The sequence below is a fragment of the Podarcis bocagei genome (assembly GCF_964188305.1).
Source record: "Podarcis bocagei genome assembly, chromosome: 11".
NCBI lineage: Eukaryota > Metazoa > Chordata > Lepidosauria > Squamata > Lacertidae > Podarcis > Podarcis bocagei.
In genome coordinates, this window is record NC_138136.1 from 30974414 (window position 1) to 30989089 (window position 14676).

General features: G+C 43.2%; 1 long non-coding RNA gene across 3 annotated transcripts in view; it reads right to left on the reverse strand.

Moving 5' to 3' along the window:
* Positions 1-255: 255 nt before the first annotated feature.
* The window catches only part of LOC308597587, an 80207-nt gene continuing 65786 nt past the window's right edge, over positions 256-14676 (reverse strand). For all 3 annotated transcript variants that reach the window (XR_014013060.1, XR_014013061.1, XR_014013062.1), the window contains one exon: positions 256-1051. This is a non-coding gene — a long non-coding RNA (uncharacterized lncRNA). The remainder of the gene's footprint in view (positions 1052-14676) is intronic.

The window sequence follows — 14676 nt, forward strand, 5'->3', positions numbered from 1 at the left end:
CTGAGTGCTGTGAGGAGGCTCAGGCATGAAGACCTAGAGTAGAGCAGCAGTTTGTTCTGGGGAAAAATGTTCTAGGAAAATCTTGGAGAAGGCCAAGTAGATGGTCTGGAGACTTCTGCTTTTCATATGTGGTGCTAAATCCTATGAGGTATTTTTCCCCCTTTGTGGTCCTAGCCTAATGCAGGCTTCTCAGGCAGGCGAAGATTAACACAGAGGAAGGGGAAACTAGAGGAGCTCTCAGTGGCATTGTGATGGCTGTAGAGACAAGGCGTGGCTTCTGATTGTCATTGTCAAGACTTCTATCTGGATGGTTTTTGAGACACAATACCTTCACATGTGCTCTGCCCCTGAGCTTTAGCCTTTTCAGACCATCCTCGTTGGTGGTTGGACTTCCATATGCCCTCATCCCTGGTTTAACCCAGGACCATTCAGGAGCATGCCTAAATGAGGCTCAAAAGTGTCCTGTACCAGCTGATAGTGAGTGTCTGCAGTTGTCCACTCCCCAGCAGCTGTGAAATCCCTATATTATTTCACAGTACCATACCGACTTCTCAAGCTTTTTATCATCCTTTTTCTTAAAAAAATAAAAAAATAAAACAGAACCCATTTACTTCCCACTTCAAACTCACCCTGCAGTGACTTAAAATGAACAAACGAACACACATCAGTTTGTGTGCAAATCTGATATGATCACGAAAAGCACACCAAATGGGACAAAGAAGGAACAATAAACTGAGAAGTAAACATAACAAAGATCGCTAGAGAGGTTTACTGAGGCAAACCCAAAATCAGAATACAGGTCCTAGTGTGGTCGCCAAAACACAGAGTCGCCCCTAAATTTATTTAGATACATCTGTACATATAAATATCTTCAGCTCCTCATTGCGAGATGTGTTTAGGTAGTCAGCATCTGTGTCTGGAAGGCTCCCCTCCTCAGACACTGAATCGTCAGTCTCCTCTTGACACACAAGTGCAGCAAAGCAGTAGCTTCTCCTCATGGCACCAGTCTGAGCAGCTGTATCTCCTAAATCATCCACCCAGGTCTCCGCTTCTGTGTGGGTGGTAGAAAGAGAACAGAATGACAGAGCAGGCAGCTAGTGCCAAAGAATTTAGGAGTAGTAGCTTGGGTCATAGGAAATAGCTAGCGATGTCTATGTGAGGTGGCTGGGCTCTGCCTGCCAGTCAAATCCTCACTCAGCCATGAAACTTACTGGAGGATCTTGGGCCAGACGCTATTTCTATTGTGTAGATGAAGGCGGAGAAAGGGAATCTCTGCTATCTTATTTAAGCAACTTGGAGGAATGGCAGGATAATGATAGCCTAATGATGCAATCCTTGTGTATATTAAGGCATGCATTAGTTTGTACATATCTTTATATGTGTGAATGCAAGAGTGATGTCTGAACTTGGTAGAAGGGTGATCTTAATTGGTGGAAGCTGTCTTTTTATGACACACACACACAGCCAGTTCTTGATCCTCTTTGGGAACAAGTACCCGGAGTGTATTTTGATTACATGTCAGTGACTGTCTCCTCAACAAAAACAAAAGCCATGCTCACAAGCAATGTAAATATAGGAAGTGACTAATTCACAGAAGATCACCCTTTTTCCCTTGTGAAATGGAAATTTGCAGTTTTCTATTTAAAAGTAGAGGAGCTGTGACCTCGTGCAACTGTGCAGCTCCAATGATACAAATCAAACTCTCTATGTATGTGGGGATGAGGGAAGGTTGCTTCCAGACTGTCAGTATTTTGCAGGAAGCATTCGAACAGAAATTTAGGTTTGCACAATTAAGGTGGGTTAAATAACTCTGGTACAACAAATCAACTTTTTAAAGGACAGGAAAGTGATAGGAAAATGCACAAAGAAAATGCACACAAAGAGTGTCCAAGATTGGGGGGGCTGTCATGCATTGCACATGCAACAACATGTACGTGACATGTGTCACGCACATAACATTGCTTCATCGGGAGGAGGCTGGCATGGTGAGGCTTCTTCTCATGCACTTAGGAGGAGACAGTCACTGAAGTGTGCCACACTTGGTGCAGCGCTCAGCTTCCTCCACCCCCCTTAATACTGAAGGGGCTCAGCCCCCTGCCAGCAGATATTGAGGGGGACCAAAGACACCACCCTTAAGAGTCGGCACACCTGCTAAGAAGTGTGGGATAGATTGATAATGTGAAGGTGTGTAACCATGATGCATCTAAATCAGAATAAATGTGCATCAGGATGAAGCTCAACGAACAGGTCGCTTAGAGTAGCTGAGAGAGTCTGTGTGTTTGTTTTGACTGTTGCCAGGCGTATCACTGGAACTGATCCTTTTTGATCATCCCAATATGAGTGGTTAGTGCAAGTCTGTAGTTCTGTTATCACTTGTTGATAACAAATATGGGTACATTTTTCCACCAAACCAGTTAAAGATCATGTAATAGCTGCTTAGATACATAGCATGGGTCAGGACTGGTTATGTTTGGGGAGCCCCCCCCCCCCCCCGATAGGATGAAAGTGAGCATCAGAAAGTTAAAAAAGATTATGGGTTAACATTTGATTAACATAAAATACGTTTTCAGCACAAGCTCACTGAGGTATAGCACTTTTCTCCAACCAGAAATGCAATTCAGCGTGAGTTGTTTCCTAAAGGGAAAAAGTACATGTGAGAATTTAGATTATTTTGTCTAGCACAGCTGCTGCCTGTACTGCAAAACGAGAGCTGCAACTGATGACAAGGTAATATGGAACTTGACACCTCTCTTGGCGTTCACCCAAGAACGCAGAATGTTTTAGCTGGCCTGTGGCATGCGATACATTTCTTAATTGTTGATAACATATAATTAGGACAATGTAAGCTAAGTTTAATGAAGGCAGTAAGTTAAACCAAAGGGCTTTACTATACTTGGACAGACTCTGTTAGTCTTGGAGTGTGACTCTGCAGAATAACATTTTATAAACAGGACAAAATAGCATCTTCTCTTCACAAACTATCAACCTAGAATTATGGCTGACACCCTAAGCCACAGTAAACGCTGTGTGCTGAATAAACGTCAGCTGGTCTGAAGGGGACACGGTGCCTAAAATAAACTTTTCTCCTTAAAGATGCTAAAGTCAAAGCCTGCATGGAAATTTCTGGCATGCAAAGGAATTATTATCTCATACTGAATACTCTCTGCTGATCTTTACAGACTTAGGCTGCAATCCTGTGCCCATCTTACCTGGGAGGAAAATGAACTGAACTCAGTGGAACTTACATCCAAGTAGACACGTGTAGAATTGCACTGCACTTTGGTCTTAAAGGTAACATAATGATGGGGGATGATCTAGTCATGCTGAGCACTTTTGAAATACTGATGCCTCCAACTGAAGTGAATTAAGACTGCATTAAAATATATTAAAATCTGTGAGAGCTGAAACAGCTTAATCTAATTAACTCCTGACCACGTATTTGCATGGTGAGCTGCCATCAGGGCAGTTGCCGGGAGCAGGTCAGTAATAACTCACACGGTATCAGTGAAGTTAATTCTTTATTCAAAGAAACAAACAGCTCAGGAGACCAGGCCTAGTGAGCACAGCAACTCTTCCTGGTAGAGCTTGCCCCAATTAGACAGTTGTGAGGATTGAAGGTCCCTGCCTTCCCACAGTTGTTTAAGTCTCCTCCCCACCCATGTCCTTCCCAAGCAATCTGAAACTCCTTCAATGAGTTTATATCTGCTCCACCCTCTTCATAACTCTTCTGGTCCTGTAAGACCATGGGGGAGGGGAGCTGGTCACAGCAGAATGGGGAGAGTTCCTGGACTCTTCTGCAGTCTCTGTCTCCTGCCCCAGCTCCTCTCCTACCTTTGAGTCTGGACTGCCTTCTGCCACAGCATCTTCCTACTCACTAAGCCTTGTTACCTCTTCAGCTTCCGACACCTCCTCCTCCCAGTCTTCTCTATCTTTTTCCTCTGACCACTCAATGTTGTCCCATCACCATTCCCTGGGCTCTGAGCCTTCTTCCCTTAGGGTTCCCCAGCTGGTTTCTCCTACCACCCCTCTGCATCCATCCAGTCCATGACATGTGCTATAAAAACATGAGTCACTTGCACAATTTCGTGTGACTTACTTGTGAGTAAACATTCACAGAATTAGATCGTAAGTAATAATTACATCCTACTCTATTTCTATAAGAACACTATAGGCTAAACCTTGGTCTCCCACACCAACCCAATTCTTCCAATGCTTGCAAAAGATACCAAGGCTCACAATTTGATGAGCCTTCTACGAAAAGAAATTCTTCAAATTATGAGAATGAAGGGTGATTTGTAAATTATAACATGAAAGACACGTGGAAGCCCTCTTTGGGCATCCAGAAAATAGGTTAACTTAACACATGCAGGGTATGAGGAAGAGCTTTCTAGCTCCACCCCCTCACCATTTCTGTCACTCTCCATGAGCAAGAAGTGGAGCTTCTGAAGATGCAAACCTACTGAACTCATGTATGCTTCCTACATGTTTTAGAACTCTGATGTTCCAAACATAGGAAGCCCACACAAAAACAAACTCCCTGCTTCAGAAAGTCACCTTCCAACTCAGGCAGGGTTGACAAAAACTGTGGGGGATAAATCTAGTGTGCTGTGCTTATCTTCACAGTGCCCCCCATGTTAAGTTACAAGTACCTGAAGGGGTCAAGCTGTTTGATATGGCGGGTACCTCCTGGCAGAAATTCATTAGGAGATCGCCATACATGAGGGTTTTGCCAAGCTTGAAAAAGACTAAATATATTTGGGTGGGCACAGTGGCATGAAAATACTCTCCCAGCCTGTATGGTAAGCTGCTGCAGCAGCCATCAACACAGAGGAAGAGCTGCCAAATAGAGCAATTTAAAATAGTGACTATGTAGTGACTTATCCAGCGTGTGAGCTAGTCCTAGGAGTGGGAGAAAAATTTGATTCAGTTCTCGTTTGAAGGTGGACTGGACTAATTCACAAAACAATATGCAAACCAAAACAAAAATAGCACTTTTCTGAACTTTGCAGTGCAGTTCTCTGGCCAAATAGTGTGTACAAAAATGTATATATTAGTAAAAATAACATACCAAATAGCATTATATTAGGGTAATCTGCTCTGCACAAATTTGTATAATAGGTAAAATAGCATAAAAAGCTGTGTCTACTAGGATAAATCCACATTTTTAAAAAAGCACAAGCTGATGTGGAAATGTGGAGAAATGAACCAAAAACTAGGGGGAAAGTGAGAAACTGGGAGACAGTGAAATTAACAGATTTGCCCATCCTGGGTTGGTCTTCCCGTATTTCAATGAGTCATCCAGTTTGGGCTACTGCCCCTCAGGTGATAAGAAGAAGAAGAAGAAGAAGAAGAAGAAGAAGAAGAAGAAGAAGAAGAAGAAGAAGAAGAAGAAGAGTAGTAGTAGTAGTAGTAGTAGTAGTAGTAGTAGTTTGGATTTGATATCCCGCCTTTCACTCCCTTTAAGGAGTCTCAAAGCGGCTAACATTCTCCTTTCCCTTCCTCCCCCACAACAAACACTCTGTGAGGTGAGTGGGGCTGAGAGACTTCAAAGAAGTGTGACTGGCCCAAGGTCACCCAGCAGCTGCATGTGGAGGAGCGGAGATGCGAACCTGATTCCTCAGATTACGAGACTACCACTCTTAACCACTACACCACACTGGCTCTCATAAGCAACAAGGCTAGAGGACCCTACTTCCAAATGAAGATTATATACACATTTGTTACTGTGATCTCCTCACACTCAGCTACTCTTGATTATTGTAAGCAGCAAATTCATTTCAGTGCATTCTTATATATGTCTACTCAGAAGAGGCAAGCCTTGTTGGATTCAGATGGCTTACTCCCAGGAAAGTGGGTACAGGATTGCATCCTTGATGAACTGCTCATCTTGATGGATTCCTGTTATGGTTATTCAAACAATCCTTTGTTAAATAAAAATTTTAAAAAACCAGGAATAAAACGTGGCCAGGTATTCCAAGACAAGAGGGAAAATGCAATTATTTCAGTATATTAAAAGAAATCTGCACAGGGAATAAAGATGGTTCTGTTTATTCATTGCATGCTTTTGAAGGCTTTTTGCTCTTTAAATTTGTTCTAATGTTATCAGAATTGATTTTTCATCTTTGTAATCCCAGAGAGAATGCCTTTGGTGAAGCTCTCAGTGGTTACCTATAATGAAGAATCAGTTTGCAGAACAGTTGCTATGCTTGCTCTTAAATCCAGAGCTTATCTAGAAAAAGATCCAAAGGGCTAAATATAGAGGTATGGCATATATGAAATATTTATTTTGGCACAGGTGTCTAGAATACCAGGAAAGGGTGTTTGTTCGCATATTTTATAGACTTTAAAATAAACCTTGAGTCTTGCTGTAAGCTTGCTTTAAAAATTCACAGGAGATAATAATGCAAGAGACAATATCATTGTGTTGTCACTGATGTCATTATAAGGGGGGGGGGAGATTAGCAGCAAAGCACATGTTATGCATGCAGTTTCAATCTTTGGCATCTCCAGATAAAACCAAGAAGTGATGATGGGAAAGATCTCTGCTTGAGACCTGGACAGCTGGTACCAGTCATCAGTGGTGGCTGGTGCCAGTCATCAGTGGTGACTGGCCCATTTGGGCACATAGGACACTGTTGGACCCGCTAACCTCAGCCTGCCCTCAGCCAACCCCCAGCTGCCTGCCTTTCTACTGAACAACCAGTCCAGCGGTTGGTACTGCCCATCAGCTTCCTTCTCCTTGATTTCAATGTTGCCCTTTGTGGAACTCAGCAGGGAGGAGGATGGGGACTAAACTAGAACGATCTGGGGTTACTTGTTATTGGCTCTGGCTCTGCCTGTCATTGGCTCTGGTTCCACCTACTGATGAGACTCCTTGCCTTCTGCCCTACCAGTCACAATGAGACCAGCCATCGCTGGTAGATAATACTGAGCTGGATAGGCAAATAGTCTCATCTAGATTAAGGCAACTTCCTATGCTCTTGAGAATGAAGTCTTAGTTGACACTAGAAAACATTGTGTTGCGTGAGAGCTAGAGTTGCATGTTTACTTTTTACCTTTATTTAAGGATAGCATTTTAATAGAGCTGGCTCTCTTGGGCAAAAAGCCCAATACCATTTTGGGGTGGTAAGTGTCCTAAACTGTGAACTGCATCGCACAGAAAAAGGGGGCAGAGAAAGAAACAACATATTTAAGTTCCTAGTAGTTTTAAGAGGCAGCCAACATTTCTGAATATTTGCTAGAAAGTCAACCCTTCAGCCGCACCTATTTCCCTGATCTACTAACAGTCCAGAAATAAGTATTAATTTATGCATACATCATTCTGTTTCATGTACGCAAAACATATATTTAAAACATGAAAGGGAAGAGGAGACTGAAAATATGGCAGCAGAAAACGACGACAAGTGGCATACAATTATCACTCGTTTTTTAAACCCTTCTCTCACAATATCTGTATATTGAGAACTGGTACATAATCCCGTTCCAGGGGAAAAAACACCCCTATAGATCTCTTTGCTTGATAATGCAGCTTCAACTTCCCCAAGCAATTACTGTTCACATGAAGGGCTTCACTGATTTCAGTCACCCTTACAGGGACAGGGTTGAATTACTGGCCCCTGCACAGATGTCTGTGTTTACAAGGCAAATTTTGGATGACACTTTTTTTTTCTTTCCACCTGCACTTGCCTGTTTGCCATTTGAAACTCTGTTCACAGCCCTGGCAATCAAATTCCATTGTACAGATGTTTCCTGAAAACTCAACTGCATACTGGCCAGCAGGCAGCCACAAAAATTGTCTGCAAGTGGTAGGAGGAAATGGGAACTGTAGTGGCGGCTGATGACTAAACAGAAACCATTGATGGGGGGGGAAACACAATTTAGCACAAAATACTATGCATTGCACCATGTCTGACAGTGCTTTTACATTAACTGGGGGGGGGGATGGGGAGAAGTAATGGGTTAACATCATAATAGCAACATTTTGATGCCTTCATAAAGCTGGCTACCTCACTGCTTACTTCTGACTAGGGGTGGGAGAATCTGCCATTTCTCAATTTTTTCAATCTTAAAGTCAGTTCTCTACATGTCTGCAGCAATTTGCAATTTTATAAAAAATATTCATGAAAATTCACCAGGATGTTAGTGCAAATCACTCCTAATAAACACATTTTTGTATGCAGTTTTAACTAATGCACACAGTTTCAGAGACAATTTACACTAATATGTTGTATTTTAGGGTATTTTCACAAATATATTCATGTTGACGTATAACTCCCCCAATCCAATGACCCAATACCATTCACTGACAAATATTTTTGTTTATGTTCATTGTTTGTTATCTACCTGAAATAAGATAGCACTTAACACTTACCAGAGCGAAGAGCCCATTAATGCTGAATCACAAATTTTATTTAGTTTAGGGAATGGCTTTGTAGTCCTACTTCCTCCCTGAAAGTAGCAGCTGGGGAGGTTAAGAATCTAAGTCTTATAAAATGCTTTAGCCCTAGAGAGGACTTCAGATAGAACAGGGGAGGGGTAAGACTAGAAACAAGCATGTGCTTGCTATCTAGAAATGTAGTGGTTTGTTTTTAGTTTGGCTGCTATTGTAATTATCAAGATAGGGGTTTGTGGGGAGGGGGTTAATTATGCATATAACTTTCACTGAGGTGTTAGCATCAGGCTGGATGTCTAACATTTCTGGCTGATTTCTGGGTGCAGCATAATTGCATGTCAGCTCTTCATACAATCTTGTATTTCATGTTCTGTAATGGGTTAGCAGCCCAGAAAAGGCCTTTGGGACATGGATGGCGCTGTGGGTTAAACCACAGAGCCTCGAACTTGCCGATCAGAAGGTTGGCGGTTCGAATCCCTGCGACGGGGTGAGCTCCCATTGCTCGGTCCCTGCTCCTGCCAACCTAGCAGTTCGAAAGCACGTCAAAGTGCAAGTAAATAAATAGGTACCACTCCAGAGGGAAGGTAAACAGCATTTCCGTGCACTGCTCTGGTTCACCAGAAGCAGCTTAGTCATGCTGGCCACATGACCGGAAGCTGTACGCCGGCTCCCTCAGCCAATAAAGCGAGATGAGCGCCGCAACCCCAGAGTTGGCCACGACTGGACCTAATTGTCAGGGGTCCCTTTACCTTTACCTATGTTTCCTCAAGAGTCTCTGGTGAGGGGCTTCAAAGGGTTTTGATGAAGTCTGTGTATATGAGGACTCCCAGTTCATCCTTCAGTTATATGTTTGTTGACACTCAACAAATTCTAAAAAGCTGATAGAAGAGGATGAAGCCATCCTCAGCTTCTTCCTCAGCTAGGCTTGTTGTGCTTGCTGCCTGAGGCAAAGCTCAAGATGACTCCCTATCCCTCCTAACCCATGGGCAAAAAGCCCATCAGACTTAACAGGATGGCATCCTCCCACCAGGCCTGAGGGCAGCAAAATAGTTTAGGGGGGCAGGGTAGGTCAGGTGGTGCTTGCAGACCTGTCTTCCAACAACTTGCCACTGTTCTGCACTCCCAGCATCTGCCACCTGAGGCACCTGCCTCACTCTGTCTAATGGTAGGGCCAGCCCTGCTCCTGAGCAGATTGGAAAAAGGTCTTCTCAGATTTTGCTTTCAGACTTCCCATAAGCATCTGGCTGACCATTGTGAAAACAGGATGCAGAACTAGATAGGCCATTGGCCTGATCCCACAGGCTCTTCTTATGTTCTTAACACACACACACCTGATTCTGGTTATCACTTAGGTCACCTACCCTTTAGTTTGTTCTAGAGCACCATTATATTATTGCACCTAGAAAATTTTGTCTCTTTGCCGTGATCCACAAGTACATTTACCCAAGATGTGTAAAAGCAACTGAAGGGCAGAACTGTCTGTTTTTCTCCTTGGAACATTAACATGTTTAAGAATCTAGCTTTCAAACACACAATTGTCCTGACAGTGAATTTTACTGAAGTCTCAAATGCAAATAAATAGTTTGAAACAAAGGTTGTATAAATATCCGCCTGTGCCAGCAGTTCAGTTTGAAAGAGAACGCTGTAAACATGAAGTAAATTAAAAAGGGATCTGCTTTTGTGGAGCACTTGGAGGAGTTATTACAGAGAAAACGTCTGCTGTGTGGTGCAACAGCACGTACCCATGTGGCTAACCCACAACTGGTCAAAGAAACAAGTCCTGCCCGTACCTAGGACTTCTGCCACAGCCAGACCACAATTCCTGAGAGGGATAAGCTTAATTGGCTGAAAATAAACCCCAGGCCCTGTTGCAGCTCATTAACTGGTCACAGACATGTTGCAAGGGAGGGAAAGTGGGATCTGTTGGACGAAGCTACTTCTCTGTGCACTGCAAATGAAACAGACTATTGGTTTTGTTGATAAAGGAACATTGTTTGGCTTGTGCCAACTAAGTAATGGGAGTCAGTGGCATTTTTGGCCAAATATAGCCCTCCCAGATTACTCCAAAAAACCCAAGCTTTTAACTCAGGAGCTGAAACCATTGAAAAGAAGGAGGGGAGTTTACATTCCGGCAGTCTCCTGTAGCAAAGCCAAATGAATGTTTGGCTTAAGTTGCATCTCTGTCACGAGCCTCTCTCAAGCCAGAAAATGTCGTTTCTATAATCAAAGAATTGAATGCAGTTTACTACTACTGTGAGGGGCATCATAAGGTCACTGCAGTGGGCATGGGAGCAGCAAGCCAGTAAATGCATAGCTGTTGCTGAATACAGACACTGCATCCTTCAGAGACATGCTGAATAATTATTATCTGGGTACCCTCTTCTTTCTTCTTTTATTGAAAATGAATATAGCCACCCTTCCATATATATATATATATATATCTATATATATATATATATATATATATATATATATTTGCTTTCGTAGATTTTCACGGGTACAGGAATGTAGGTTTTGGTGTCTTCGGGTGTCTTCCCGTGTAAGAGTTGGGGTGTCTAGGCGACGTTTCGACGAGGTCTCACTCGTCATCTTCAGGCTGGTGCTTTCGGCTTCTTGTTACTAGAACAGAGCAGGATCTCAGTGTTTGAGTTCCTATAAATACTGTTGAGGGGGTGTGGTGTATAGCCTCCAACGTTCTGGGCAGAGAGGAAGTTCCTAGGTTAATGTGCCTTTTCTTCTTTTGTTCATTAATTACTTGAGGGATATCTTGAGTGATTACTTGAGTGATATTCTGAGTACCACTTAGGAGGGTCATTAGGTGTGGATTAGTTGTTAAAGCTTTCGTGTCTTGACCTCTTGACCTTGTAAAGAGTTTTTCTGAGAAGATGGCTGTACTGCACTTAGTTGTGCTCTGGCTTGGCTTCGTGTATAGGGGCGAGCTGTGGTTTTGTGCCCTGTGCCAGCCAGATCTGTGTAGGGATTGCAGGGGGGTGCAATCCCTACACAGATCTGGCTGGCACAGGGCACAAAACCACAGCTCGCCCCTATACACGAAGCCAAGCCAGAGCACAACTAAGTGCAGTACAGCCATCTTCTCAGAAAAACTCTTTACAAGGTCAAGAGGTCAAGACACGAAAGCTTTAGCAACTAATCCACACCTAATGACCCTCCTAAGTGGTACTCAGAATATCACTCAAGTAATCACTCAAGATATCCCTCAAGTAATTAATGAACAAAAGAAGAAAAGGCACATTAACCTAGGAACTTCCTCTCTGCCCAGAACGTTGGAGGCTATACACCACACCCCCTCAACAGTATTTATAGGAACTCAAACACTGAGATCCTGCTCTGTTCTAGTAACAAGAAGCCGAAAGCACCAGCCTGAAGATGACGAGTGAGACCTCGTCGAAACGTCGCCTAGACACCCCAACTCTTACACGGGAAGACACCCGAAGACACCAAAACCTACATATATATATATATATATATATATATATATATATATATATATATATATATATATATATATTATATAGCACCCCCACCCCCAATCAATAAAAATCCCTGGGACAGCTGAAGAGCAATTCAAATTACAATGTATGATACAGTGGTACCTCAGGTTACATATGCTTCAAGTTACATACGCTTCAGGTTTCAGACTCCGCTAACCCAGAAATAGTGCTTCAGGTTAAGAACTTTGCTTCACGATGAGAACAGAAATTGTGCTCCGGCGGCATGGCAGCAGCAGGAGGCCCCATTAGCTAAAGTGGTTCTTCAGGTTAAGAACAGCTTCAGGTTAAGTACGGACGTCCGGAACAAATTAAGTACTTAACCCGAGATACCACTGTAATTAAAATATACCCCCCCAAAAAATAAAAAAGAGCAAAAGAAGCACAAGCACTTTCCCACACAAGAGGCTACTTTGCTTAAAACCCTTTTCCTTGGAGCTCTTTCCCTAAACACTTTGCAGCCTGGATTTAAAGCTCTCAGTGAATAATAAGATCTTAGACAGCCAGCCAAAGAGAAGGGGCAGGCAAGCCTCTCTGCAGATGAGAGTGACTTGTCTCTCAAAGTGTCTTGCAAACACACCCCAGTGTGATTTTGGGGTTTCTACCAAATCCCCCTTTGGACAAAATTGCTTGGGGGAAAAGCTTAGTTGGACAACAATGAGAAGATACAATGGCGGAGGAGAAAAATGTTTCGTTGTCTCCATCACCATCACAGTGTAGGTCTGGTAAAGCAGGACTGGGGACTCTGTGGCCCACCTGTGGCTGCAACTCCCATCACCCTTGACCACTGGCTATGTTGCCTAGGATTGGTGAGAGTTGGCATCTAACAGCATCTAACTTCCCAGCATGCCTCAGGCCCTAGCTCAGAAGAAGGGACAGGAAAGATGCAACTGCTTTAAAACAGACAGTCAAAACAAAATGTTATAATTTTCTGAGGTCTCCTTGAGGATAGAAAGCACTTGTTATAGCTCTTGTAGCTGAAAACCAGGAGTGTGGGCAGTGACATGAAGAATGACAGCTCTCTGTCTCTCCCTCTCTCCTTTTAACAGCTCTTGGCTGACTACAATGTGGACTTCATCTATGTGCATGCACTGGGACTAGGTCTAGATTTTTGTGACAAGAGATCCCTTCCAGACAGGGTGCTCCTTCCACAGCAAGAGAGCCCTCTGCATCACACCCATCCATTGGTTTTCTGAGCAGCAAGAATGGTGATTTGGGAATCACAATTAGGCTCAGTATTTAACTCAATGGGCCCTTTAAACAACCAGCAACCCTCTTACGGGTTGCTGTTTTTGTTGGGTATTGGTTTCAGCCGTGATGCCAGCATTACAGATCTGTTGACTATGGGTCAAGAGAGAAATTTACACATGATCTTATCATAACAAATAAAGCCTTGTGCTGCAAATGTGCAGAGAGGAGAAGCAGGGCAGTGCCAATACTCCTTGCTCCTGACCTCCATGCATTCATTCAAAGTTCTAAGCAAAGCCTGTGCATATACAAGCTTTGTGCATCTACACCCAGTTGGCGGGATCCAGGGACTCTGCCTTTTGCAAGTTTTCCTAAATCAGAACAAATGGCAATTCACAGAAAACCCAATTGCTGTTTGTTCCGATTCAGCACTAAACCACAGGTTTTCCCAGGAGGAAGTGACAGAGCAAATGGATGCCTGGTTGAGCCTCCTGCCTCTCATTGGCTGTGGTTCCACATGTTAGTCTCCCTTGCCTTCTGCCCTATCAGTCCCAATGAGCATCAGCCACCTCTGATGACAGTGCTACTGTTGTTATTGTTGTTAAGAATATAAATGATCATGATGATCATCATGCATTTTGCTGAGTTCAGTCTTTGACTAATCTGATCATAATGATTTTACCTAATATTTTAAGGGTTCCTGTTTCAAATACCAAAAGCACCCAAGATGCCTTATGAATAAGATAGCAATGTTTTTTAAAAGAATAATAAAGGAATCATATGCTTGTACTCTGAAACAATTACTGAAAATGTATTAGAAGAAAGAGGGAAGCTTCTCCTGCTAATATGCTAATAGCAATGTATGCTGCACTGAGCTTCGTTCTGTGTTTTTATTGGGGGGGGGGGAGCCCTCTGAGGGCAGAAATTTCACTTCTATACTATTTCTAAAATGTCTAGCCAAACTCTAAATTAGAGGTACCAACATATTATGGGTGAAAGCTCTCCCTGACTTCAAGTAAGCACCAAAATTACCTTCTCCCTGCCTCCAAGCTTCACCGTGTTAAAACTTTTGCCTGGCAAAAGCTGATCTCAAGGGTGGGAGAAATGGGTGGAAAACAGATACTAAAAGCCTGAACACATGAAGGAAAAACACCCAAGTGGATATAGCAACAGCGTGCTCTACTTCTTCCACTTGGACGGGTTTATGGTCACACTTTTGCTTGAGCTACTATGACTGATCCTGCTGCCAACGCCAGCACTTGATGTTTTGTTCCAAATAACAGTCCATGAGGAAATGGGGTGGAAATTTCCAAAATGCAGGCAGTCTGTTTGGATAAAGACTGCCTTTTATATCACTCCGGGGCCTAGCCTGCCATGATCACTGGTTCTGTGGGGGTTTGCTTGTGCGACTCCACGTGGATGGAGTCCACAAATGAATGAGGCTCTCCCTCCCCTGGCAGTCATTGACTCCTGGGGTGTTGCAAAGGAGAGGGGGGGCAATTAAGCATGAATTAAGTCAACAACCCCTTGCAGTTAACACACAGCTCTTATTGGGAGTGTGCTTGGCTCAGGGCCTAGAATGGTGTT